At 48.9% G+C, this 12,345-nt stretch overlaps 1 long non-coding RNA gene across 1 annotated transcript; it reads right to left on the bottom strand.

The window, feature by feature from the left end:
* Positions 1-279: 279 nt before the first annotated feature.
* Positions 280-11,353, bottom strand: LOC118498147. The gene is made up of 5 exons (XR_004900668.1): positions 10,098-11,353; positions 9,646-9,745; positions 4,618-4,761; positions 3,458-3,529; positions 280-698 (listed from the first exon to the last, which is right to left on the bottom strand). It is a non-coding gene; the product is annotated as an uncharacterized LOC118498147 (long non-coding RNA).
* Positions 11,354-12,345: the final 992 nt, after the last annotated feature.

Here is a 12,345-nt window from a genome sequence, read left to right as displayed (position 1 = left end):
TTACCTCTGGGGAAAACTGCAAAGTCATTGGCAACATTTGCAGCATTTGCCCAGTGCCAGTAATGTGCTGGTTTCTCTCCTGATGCATTAAGAGGCATCAGTCAATATTTCTGTAGCATCGCCATGCACAGACACCATGGTGGGCAGCGGGGATGCAGCAGGGAAAGGGCTAAGTTTCTGTTCTGGGGGAACACAATCCCACAGGGCAAATCCCAGGCAAAGCCTGTATTTAGGCGAAGGTACATTGTAGCTTGGGATAAGCCAAGGTGCCTGCAGCAGTTGGGGATGGGAGAGGCTCGCTCTGGCAGCATGCGATGGGGAAACTAAGGAAGAGAGGAATTGGCTGAGACCATTGACTAGGCCAGGAAGGTGGGTGTGGGGGGGAAGGGGAGCTCCAACCTAGGCAGGAAAGGAATGTTCCTAGGCAGGTAGAGTGTTCTTTGGAAGAACTGTGGTTCAATATGGAAATGTCAAACTCTTTGCAACGGCTTTCAAGTCCCTTCGAGGCCCGGAGCCCCGTGGCCTCTGTCCCTTCTCCTCCTGCTCTCTCCCCTTTGCTCACCCCAGTCCAGCTGCTCGGGTCTCCTTGCTGTTCTTGCAACACCCCAGTGCCTTTGAACTTGGCATTGCTTCTGCCTAAGACAGTCTTCCCCGGGATACCTTGGAGGCCCGCTGCCTCATCCTCTTTATGACTTTGGCTTTTTTTTTTAAGATTTTTATTTAATTTTTTTTAGAGAGGGGAAGGGAGTGAGAAAGAGAGGGAGAGAAACACCAATATGTGGTTGCCTCCTCCACATCCCCTACTGGGAACATGGCCCGAAACCCAGGCATGTGCCCTGATGGGGGATTGAACCAGCGGATCCTTAATTTACAGGTTGGCACTCAGTCCACTGAGCCACACCAGCCAGGGCACGTCTTTGGCTTTTTTTGACCACCCTATTTAAAATTGTAACCCTCCCTCCTCACCTTGACACACCACCCCCTTTCCTGCTTTAATTTTTCTCCAGTGTGCCGATGATCACCAACATGCTCTATCAGTGGCTCTGAAACCCAAGTACTTACCAGAATCACCAGGAATGCTCGTTAAAACTGTCTATGGGACCCCACCACCAGGTCTCTGAGTCAGTAGTTCTGGGGTGGGGCCTGAGAATGTGCATTTCTAGCAAGCTGCCATGTGATACTGATGCTGCTGGACCAGGGGTGGGGGGGGGACTCACTCTGAGAACCAGCACACTACAAACTTGACTTATTTATTGCCTATCTCCACTAGCATGTAAGTTGTTCACAGCAGTGATTTTTATCGGTTTCGTTCATTGCTCCATCACCAGCCAGTACAGTAGCTGGAACACTCGGAGGTATTTGCTGAGCAGACAAGTGGATGTGGCTTAAGTACAGGGCGTGTCAGGATGCTAGGAGGTGTGCAGCGGAAAAAATTTGCAAAGGGAAGTGCCGGCCATATTCTTAACCTATTGTTACAGTAATGACACTTGGCTGCGGCTATAATGCTGATTGCAACAAAGGCAAGTGCCGTTCAGTGAGTGTTTCCCTGTGCCAGGCCACTGCATGGGGGGGAGGGGGGGTTTCGGAGAGACTGCGTGACCCTGCAGCATGGGTGGTGTGCGTGGTCTGGCAGTTAGGGCTGTGCCTTAGGTCTCACTCCAAAAGGGTGGCCTTGACCACTTTGCTGCAAAGCCATCTAATGATGGATTTTTAAAGTTTTCATCTTGACATAGTTTTTCGTTTATTGAAGAGTCACAAAGACGGTCTAGAAAGGCCCCATGCAACCTTCCCCCAGCTTCCTCTGACATCAACACCTTACATAACCATAACCGTGCTGCATTTACCGAAACTGGAAAATGGAAGCCGGTGCAGTAGTGTTACCCTAACGAATGGCAGACTTTGCTTGGAGTTCACCTATTGTCCCGTCATAATGTCCTTCATCTGTTCTGGGATCCGATCCAAGATACCACCGTCCAACAATTTGTGAAGACTGGCTGGAGATAAATGTAACCGTGGGCAGTCGGAGGCGCTGGAAATGTGAGGCTGACAGAGGTGCAGTCAGCATAGGACAGGGCCACAGCCACAGGAGGAAAGGGTGTCACCAGGTGAGGTCCTGTTGGCACAGAGGGAAGCGCAGGACGCTCTAGGGGCCAACAGAAGGCAGACGGTTAGCCGAATCCTGGGGCCTGGGAAGGCTTCCTGGGGGTCAGGCAGGGGGAAGAGCGTGAGTAGATAGGAGAAGCTGCTGAGAATCCGCACAGGCAAAGGCTGGAGGGTGATGGTGGTTGAGGGACGGTGACAGGGTGCCTGGCAGGCTCCTGGAACTGAGACATTCCAGGTGGTGCTGGGGACCACCGAGCTATATTCCAGGGTGCTGAAGCCATAGGCAGACATTTGGATGGGAATCTTCTGGCAGGAACATGCAGGTCGAATATCCGTCCCCTGACAATTCACCAAACTGCTTGCCACCCTGAGTGCCGTCACACTCACAAACAGGAGGCAGCGTGCATCGTGGTTAGCAGCGTGGGCTCCGGAAGGCGGCCGTCTGGCTTGGATTCCAACCCAGACCCACCGCTTTCCACCTCGGGGACCTGTGAGGTTTCTGACTTCTCGGTGTCCTGTCCCCCTCTGTAGAAGGGGGATAACACCGGCACTCACGGTGTTGCAAGGATCAAACAAAATGACGACTGAAGGCGCTTAGCACGGTGCCCACACGCAATGAACAGTCAGTCAGTGACCGTCAGCCATTATTATTAGACCGTGTATCTACTTCACATCTCGGTTAGATTTCTTAGATGAAAACCAAGAAACCCGAATAGCAGTTTCAAAAAGAGCTTTAGTCCAATGACACCTTCAGCGTAATTTATTGTGCCCATTTTACAGATAAGGAAGGTAGGACACAGCAGAGTTAAATGACAAAAGTAAGACCCCTTTACAATCAAGGAGAAGGGCAGGTTCTGGTTCACATTCCCAGATTCTTTCTGCCAGGGCTGGAACACTGACTGAGGCCCATAAACGTTAAGGAACAGTTAGAAAAATAATGAACCGTGTGTTCTTTGGGTCATCTAGAAGATTAGCCGTTATCAGCAGTTTTACTACATAAAATATTTTATGCATCTGTCTTCCTGTGCTAGAATGTCAACGGCGAACATGTCAGCAACTGGCAAACGCAGATGGATTTCATTTGCTGAGGGCCCAGGTGCCCCAAAGTTGACAGGTTGTTAGCTGTCATAAACCTGACTCACACATCGGAGCGTTGCAGCTGGGTCCTAGGGGCAGAGTGGGTCAGATCCACACCCTGTGTAACCTTGTGTGAACTGCATAATTTAGGAGCCTCAGTTTACTCATTGGCAAAGGGGGTTCTAATACTGACCTCTTATCTTAAAGGTGTTGAAGGTGTAGGAAGCCTGTTAGTCTGAGGTGTAGGGAGGCATAGAAAAATAGTCATTGTACACACCTTGGCATCTGATGGTGCCCTTTAAGCAAGAGTTATCTTTCCCTCCTGCATCCATCCCTTCCCATCCGATAGCTGTAGATTAACAAAGAACAAGAAATGGCATAGATGTGCAGGGAACACTAAAAATATACACTTTTATCAGGGATAGTAAATGTTAGTGGGAAGGGACCTTACAAAGCAATACTTGAGTAGATTATAAAACCAAGATACGCTTTTCTCCATTAAAAACTCTCAGAAGCTAGAGTTCGATATTGCAATTCTCTCTTGCATTTGGATTTTATTTGTGTTAATGGGGCCTGAAATTTTTATTGCATTGGTGACTTCGAGTGTCCCCAGTGGCCTGATGGAGCCATGGAGGACAGTGACTGGACAATCAGGCTGGACAGACTCTATCCTAAAAGTGAGTCCTGACAACAGGAGGCCTCAGACTAACAGGCTCAGGCCCAGAGCTGCCCGAATCACTCACACATAAAAATGTCTATGTTCCGGTGCACACCTGTGAGCTGTCCGACCTTCCAGCCCAGCCCTCACAGCGGCCCTTCTTAGCAACGCCACTCTCACCTGGGCAGCCCCCCTCTCCGAGGAAGGCCCCCACCCGTCACTGAGAGGGTGGAGCAGCGAGGCCCCGGCTGTCACAAAGCTGTGGGTCATCAATATTTGAATAGAGGCCCCTGCACAGGTGGGTGCACACACCCTGAGGTGCACCGCGGCAGGAAGTTCCTGTGTCCTCTTCCTGTGGCCTGTCTCACTGCACTGGAATAAACCGCCTAATCTTGAGCGCTCAGTGGAGAGCAGGTCAGTGAGAAGGAGCCCGAGCCAGACAGCCAGCCTGTGCCCACACGCGCTATCTCGTTCCACAGGCTCGGAGCTGTCTGATGTGACTGTCGCTTGGCCGGCACACTCAGCTGTGCACTGGGGCTGGCAGGGGGGTCGGGACAGTGTCTCACTTACACTCGGGGAACGGCTGCTCTCACTTGCCTTTCCTCTGATATTTAACATGAATTCCGGATCTGTCTCAGACAACGGATAAGCATTGTTCTCACTCTGCATGGGCATTTCATTACTCTGCCACTCATGTTCCACGGTGGACATGGCTTTTGGGATGGGATGTGTGGGGGAGAAGGTGATGGTCAGGGAAGGCTTCCTGGAGGAAGTGGGACCTGAACCAAGGTAGCCAGATGCATCATGGGAAAACCATAGTTAGAGGTAGAACAGGCAGCTTGAAGATGGGCTTCATGGCTTCAGACAGTGTGGGGCAGGCAGGGGTCATCAATAATTTGGTGCTTATAGCTTTAAAAATGAACCTGGAAAACCTACATTTTTTAAAAAAGAGAAACCCTTAGTAAATAGGAATAAGGTGGAAGGAAAGGGTGAAGTGAGGGCCAGTAAAGAGGAATGTTTCCATTATCATAAAATCCTAGGGCTTCTGGCTGATAGTATCTGCCAGTCACCAGGGACAACCAGAGTGTCCACTCTGTGTCCATCCCGGACATCTGTTTCCACGTACTGACCACCGCAGGGGGAGTGGGCACTGGAGGACCTGCATTCCAGTTGCTTCTGCCTCTAGAAAAGTGATTTAGTCTTTTTCCATTTCCGTTTCCAAATCGGCTAAATGGAGATCATGACCCCTGTTCGGTGTACCCTCTGGGATCACATGTACAAGGAGAGCTTGAAAAACCCGGAGGTACGCGGAGACGGACGCGGAGGTACGACCGTGCCGTGAGGCTGTGCCGCGTCAGGTTCCTCACCTGCAGCATCTGTGATTCCCGCCAGCGGACGGGGACGGTGCAAGAGTTTGCCTTGGCCCTGTTATGAAGACGGATATTTAAATAATTGAAAAATGCAAATAATAGGAGAGGGATATGCTTAACCTACTTATGGGAACGATCGGGTTGCGCCAACGCAGCAGCAGTTAGCTGCCAATTAAACATTCATCAGCCGTTCTTCTGTGTCCTGCCCAGCCAGTCACGGAACACCCTGGCGGAGCAACGCTCAGCTTCGGGATCAGGAACGGAGCCCTGGGACGGAGCTTTCGGCTCCACTAACCCAGACTCTTATTTCACAGTCGGCGAGGTTCTCGGTGTACAGAAGTCCGCTGGAAAGCCCAAGTTCCCCCCAAATCCTGTGTGTGTTGTCATCCCATGCCTTTGCAGGCCCGGTGGGAGACGGGTTCTCCAGTTCCAGAGGCGCAAACACTGTTGTTTTGGAGCAGATCCTGACGCAGGAATACACACTCAACAGCTATGAGTGAAACGAAAGTGAGCTTTAATATTGCCTCAGTTTCCCCCTGATTTCTTGTCAATCCAGGCTCGGGAGTAGGCTTGAAGCTTGTTAGATTTGGGGATTCTCTGTCCAAATTATTAAAATGATGACTAGAAAAGTGATTATAAATAGAAATGTTTATTGGAATTGAAATAATTATAATAAACTAAACAATGTAAAGCTGTCTGAAACATAAAAATGATGACTGGAAAATGATTACAAATATAAGTATTTATTTAAATTGAAGAAGTTATAATAAACTAAAAAAGCTGAAGTTGACATAAATCCAGAAAAATAACAAAATATTTTTACCTGCCTTATTATTGACCTTATTGCCTTTTATTTACTGCATGCCTTTAAAATCTTTTTCTTTTAAAAACATCTTTTGCCTGCAAACTCTTTTTTTGTCTCTCCCCTTGATAACAGTTTTGTGATATCAGAACTTACAGGGGGAAAACTTATTTTAATTTAATATTTCCTTCCTTCCTGGAGACTCCAGAATGGCTGATCAAATCTTTTATTATTATTGATACTTCAAAAAGATTTATTTCAGCTTCCCGACTTCTTATTGGTAATGTCATGTCGTTTTTTATGACTGTTCAAATTGGAGAAAAGTCCCATTTTTACCATATATGGCTACAAATATACTTGCTTTTATTGTTCTGCATGGAGCATACACCCTGTAAATACGGAAATTCTCATAAATGCTATTTCTCACAATTCCCACTAAAAATAACAAAAAGGAAGATTGATTTTCTTTCTTTTTTTTTTTTTTCGGTAACTGCACATGCTACGTACAGTCTCAGGCACTTTGCTGATCAGAGAGGACTCCAGTCTGATCAGGTGTTGTGAAAGCTGAATCCCCTGCTTAACAACTTCCCCCGCCTGGTATTTGGAAGGATCTCCCATACAGTACCTCTGGCCCAGCACACCTCAAACTTCACCTCTGCACTCCTCACGTGAACCCAGTGGAGCCACAGAAGGCATGCTCCCGCTTCCACACGGCCCAGGCCCTGAGTCGGAGGACCACGACGGTAGCAATAGGAGGGTTCCAGAAAGCCTTTCCATTCTGGGATGGCAGGCAGCGACACGGCCACCCATTGTAGTGGCTGCGACCCACACCAATGCATCCTCAGACACCCAGACTAGACTTCTCCTTTAACTTATTTTTACCTTAGCTGATTCCCCAGGGCTGGGCCCCCCCCCCCAGTATTGCCCCCCCGTGAAGAGAAAGGCAATGGGTGGGAATCTGAGTCACAGACGTGGCTGGCATTCATGATCCACTGCAATGAAAATGTCTTCCTCTTGGAAATTCCACAAAAACACATGACTGCACGAACACATCGGCAAGACTCCTTCCAGGACCTTAGAAGGGCCAGTGCAAGGAGGGCCCTGGAGGGTAAACATCACTGACTTCATGGTGAAGCTGGGGTGGGGGGGGTGGGGGACGGTCTCTATTCATGGAGAGGAAGAGCGCCAGCTCTCAACGCTCGGGACAGGGTGCACCACGTGCTTGCAGGGACGGGGGTCGGGGTGCTGCCTGGCCACAGTGAGAAGCCACGAGTCCACCATGCCTGGTCAAGGGGGGGCTGGGCGGCCCTCACCGGTTCCGGCAGAGGGGACTGCAGTGACACCACTAGAGCAGGTGTCCTGCTAGGTTGGGCTGCTCCAGAGAGGGTCAGGTGGTGCTAACTGGGTGCAGTCCAGTCTTCCCCTGTCCACACAGCCCATCCATCCTTCACAGCCCAGACCGCCCGTGGGAATGTCACCCAGTCGTCCTCTGAAATGACATCACTACAACCCAGTCACTCTGCTACAATTTAAACAAACATTTGGATCTCAATTTAGATGGCTGAGTCAGAACAAATACGTACGTTCTACAGACATCGGCTAGCGTAGGGGCAGTCTGAGGGCTAAGCGGGGAGAGTCTCATTGAAAGTGAACCCCAGGGCCCTGGCCGGGCGGCCCAGTGGGTGAGAGCATCGTCCCGACATGCGGAGGTTGCGGGTGTGATCCGCAGCCGGGGCTCCTACAAGGAACAACCAACAATGCATCAATAAGGCGGACAACAAATCCACGCTTCACCCCCTCTCTAAAACCTATTTTTAAAAAAATAACATTCTCATGGAGGGTTCAGATCCCACACAATGGGCTGTTTTCTTTGGGTCCCCTTACAATGTATCCTAATGGTTTGTTTTACAAAACGAACTTGGAGAAAACCAAAAACATTCTTTTAAATACGGAGTGGGGCAAAACTAGGTTTATAGTTTTGAGTATGTGAAACAGAGTTTACTCTTGTATTATTATTTATTAATTACTGTATTGTTTTCCATACATACAACCATAAGCCATTTTTTGCCCCATTCTGTATGCTGCAATCTTATTTTTTTTTATGAAGTCAGTCTGTTTTCTAACTTTCAGCAGAACTCAGACTCTTTGGGCAAGGTACCCCTACCCCTTTGTCTCCTGTTTTCCATTCTCTCTTAACCTTCGGTTTTGCTCGCCAGGACTGCTGCAACGGCCTCCAATCTGCGGATCACACCCACACCCTTGGGGTGTCGGGATGATGCTCGAATCAACTGAGCTACCTGGCCAGGGCTTGGTTTTATTGAATTCTAATGAATTAAAATGTAAGCATCAACTGCTACCCCTACTGGATGACTCAAGGGCCAGTAACTCAGGTGACTCAGTCCTGGCAAAAGAAATAGAGGGCGGCCGGAGTCGTGTCTCCTGCAGGAAGCTGTCGTGTCTGGTGCGGTGCCCGACCGTGCGGCCCTCCTGCAGCCAGGGCGGCAGCACGCTGAGGAAGAGGCCGACGCTCGAGGGGGGCGGAGAGGAAATGGACAGAGCCGGAGCCGTGGCCTCAGTCAACCCGGGGCTGCCCAACCTGGGGCTTCCTCGTGCGTGGAGGGAAAAAATATTTCGTGCATCGTCTAAGACATTTAATTACAGCTTTGTGTAAATTGCAGCCAAAAGCATTAAACAAAAGACAGTGCTGTCACACTCATCAGGTGGGAAAAGGGGGCAAGACAGGCTACATCAGTGGAACTTGCAGATAGCTGTGCAGACTGTATGTAACACTGCAAGAGAAACATGTAAAAAAAACAAACCATGATGGAATCCCTATGTAGCTAAAGTATGAGTTCTTCTCAGCAAATGACAGGGTTTATGAGCTGTTGCTGAGTGAAAAAAAAAAAAAAAGAATTCTGCAGAGGATTTCTGTGGCTTTGGTGTCTCCAGAACTTCGTGGTCCTGCCTTTCATCGCAGGACTCTGTGTTCTGTGGGGACCTGTCTGCTGTGACTCAGGTAAGGCTGGCCCCAAGCCCCTGGTCACAGGGGTGGGCCTGAGCCAGAGGCCTGGCCAGCAGGCTACTCCCCACCTGGAGCCATGGTGATCGGCTGAGAAATGGGCATGTGAACCTCCACTAAGCCTTGATTCAAGGGCAATACAGACACTGGGAGAGAAGCAGGGCGCTTCCTGTCTCTTTTTCTCCCTGGGGTGACTGGCTGTAAGGGTTTGGCCCAGATGAGAGAGCCTCTAGAGAGTAAAGCCAGTCCCAGAACCCTGGGGGACAGAGGAAAGAGACAGAGCCCGACAGCACGATCTGGGCCCCTGGGTGCAGCCATGCCTGAAATCCAAGTCCATCTTCATGTGAGCCAATTTTTTCCCTGATGGGCTTAAGCTGCTTTGCTTTGACTTCCTGTCGCTCATAGCTGAGGGAGTCCTGACAGATACAAGCCAAGGGGGAGGCCCTGGTGGGATGGACTACAGCCTGGTGCCTGGACGGGTGCAGGTTTGGGACAATCCGATCTGAGTTTTCATCCCAGCTGATCTCCCTCTTAGGTTGATAAGTCTGAGAAAGCCACTTGAACGTGAAACATAGGGCTCGGTTTGTCCCATCTGTAGAATGGAGCAGACACTCACCTCACCAATTTGTTGTAAGAATTCAGCAGAGCAATGCATGTGACATTCCTCACACAGAACTTGGCCGATAGTGCACCATGGGAAACAGGCATCCAAGGTGCTGTAACAAAAATGTCCAAACTGGTTACTAATGTTCCTTGGATTTTCTTTTCTCCTTCCTGCCTCTTTTATCTCTTTTGCTTGGTATCTATTCCTGGTAGTTTCGATGGAAAGTAATGCCACTGCCATATTTGAACAAGCACCTTGTTTTTTGTGCTTTACATGTACTATCTGTGGTCTTGGCAGTAACGATCCAAAGTAGGCGGCACACTGTCGGTCAGTAGCAGGCAAAGCCAGGAGGGCATCTGGTCGGGAAGGAGAGACCCTAGTGGCATTGTTTACTCTTGGAATTTCCCTTTCTCAGGAGAATTATGAAAGACATACTGTTGTTTTGAATTTCAAGCCACAATTACCTGTGTAACTAGAGAACCCAGAAGTCCTTCAATAGGAAAAAGTGGAAACCGACCCAGGGAATGCCAGACCCGAGGATGTATCCAATTGCAGTTCCTCCTGGGATATGGGTAAGATGATGTTCCTGAACTTCACACAGGCTGATCCAAAGTTGGGCTTTTAGGTTAAATCTCACTTAGATTAAATATAAAAGCAACAGCTTTAGAATTAGAGGGTTGGAAGATGAGATTCATGGTAAACAGACCTTTCTTACATGGTTGCACAAACCCTAAAACCAAGCCCAAACATCCACGGTTATTACCACTATCCCCTGGTGGTCCGCCCACCCCAATTTGGGTTTTAAAACATACAGGGGTCCTATTCCGTTTAGCTACATTGTCTTTGTTAGGAGAGAAATGTAGGCGTTTTTGCTCCCATTGAAACATGCAAGTTGCAAAGATGTGTCTGAGGATGCCTCCCGCAGGCTTTTTGCAAGAGTGAGAAAGGATCCTCAGTGCTGATGTCAGCGGGCTGGAGGGTGATTTAAATAAATGGAACACTCTGCCACAGCTGAAAAGAATGGGATAGATCTGCACACACTGACCTGGAAAAACACTGACAATATATCTTTACGTTTAAAAAATAAGTTGCAGAATGATATTTAGAATATAGCCTCATTTACGTGTTTTAAAAAAGCAAAAGCAAAGAAAGTATCCGTATGATGGAAATGCCAGAGGGAAGAACACTGACCCATTATTAGCGGCTTTGGGTTATAGTTTGGACGGGGTCACAGAGGACTACGACTTTTCAACTTAACATTTCTATGTAATTGTGAGGTTTGGGCCATTAAATTTTGTTTTACTTCTACAGTGAGCCAGTTTTATTTCTACAGTCAGGAAAAAAAATAGCAGAAGACTTTACGACTTGAAATTAACACCAGGTTGATCAATGCGGAAGAGGACAGGCGAACTGGCATTGTTATGACTCCTGGTCTCTCTAGTCTGTGTCCGTTGTCCTGTGTTTATTTGCATAGCCCAGAGTGGTTTTCCTAATTACGGACTCTCGGAGAAGCCTGTCCCTCTTCTTACAGACTGCTGGGCGGCCCTGGGGACACGGCCAGCTCCTCCCCTGCTTGCTTCTGCTGTCTTAGCCAGGAAGCCCAGCCAGGCTGTCGCAGCCACTCCACTCCTACCCCGGAACCTCAGGTTTCCACGTCGCGTCTCCAGTCCCCAGCAGAATTAAACCAAGATCAAAAGTTGAAAACTCCTCTCCCTACACATGGAGATAAAAGACTCCCTTCACCTCCATTCTCTAACGTTTCTTCTGCATCCGACCCTTACCGAGTCTGTGACAGGGGAGGCACAGTCTCTGTGCTCACGACCCACGTGTCCTGGTAGAGACAGGCGGGTTGGCAGCGAAGGTGACAATGTGGGGTGACACCTATATGGCTACAGACACTTTCTTAGCACCCCAACATGTGTCTGCACTCTGTACCGAGGGTGCAAATATGACTAAGACATGGTGCCTTACATGCCTTACGCACTGTTGCAGTCGGAGCCCCGTCCAATAGAAATCTAGTGCAAGCCACATACGCAATTTAAATCTTTCTAGTAGCCACATCAAAAAAGTAAAAAGAAACAGGTGAAATTAATTTTAATCAGACACTTAAGTTAACCCAATTATCTAGGATATTATCATTTCAACATGTAACTGACATAAAAACTAATACAGAAGTGATCAATGAGATATTCTATGGCATTTTTTCACACTGCTTCTCACCTGGTATGTATCTCGTACTTACAACACATCTCCATTCAGCCTACACGCAATTCAAGAGCTCGAGAGCCGCCTGTGGCTGGTGGCCACCACACTGGACAGGGGAGATCCAAGGGGAAGACGGGCGGGTAAACACAGCATTCCACATGCACTGAGAGCTCCCGCAGGGCGTCTCTAGGATGTTGTGACTAATGGGTCTTGCTCTTAGGGTGGCAGCTTCCTGGGTCAGGGGGAGGTAATGGCCAAGGAAGGCTTCCTGGAGGAAGCGGCATGTGAACAGAGGCAGCTGGAAGACTATGTCCAGAGGGGAAGCAGGAGCCTGAAGATGGGCTCACTGGCTTCAAACAGCGTGGTCTAGGCAGGGCTCACCGACAGCCTGGTGGTCACAGCTTAAAAAGTGAATGGAAACCAGAAAGTCATAAATTAAAAAAAAAAGGTGAAACCCTTGGTGAACAGGAGTGAGGGAAGAGGGAAGTGCAGAGAAAGGGCCAGCAG

This window comes from Phyllostomus discolor, chromosome 14 (genome assembly GCF_004126475.2).
Source record: "Phyllostomus discolor isolate MPI-MPIP mPhyDis1 chromosome 14, mPhyDis1.pri.v3, whole genome shotgun sequence".
NCBI classification, from domain to species: Eukaryota; Metazoa; Chordata; class Mammalia; order Chiroptera; family Phyllostomidae; genus Phyllostomus; species Phyllostomus discolor.
Note: the sequence above shows the minus strand (reverse complement) of the source record. Positions and strands in the feature narration are given on the sequence as shown.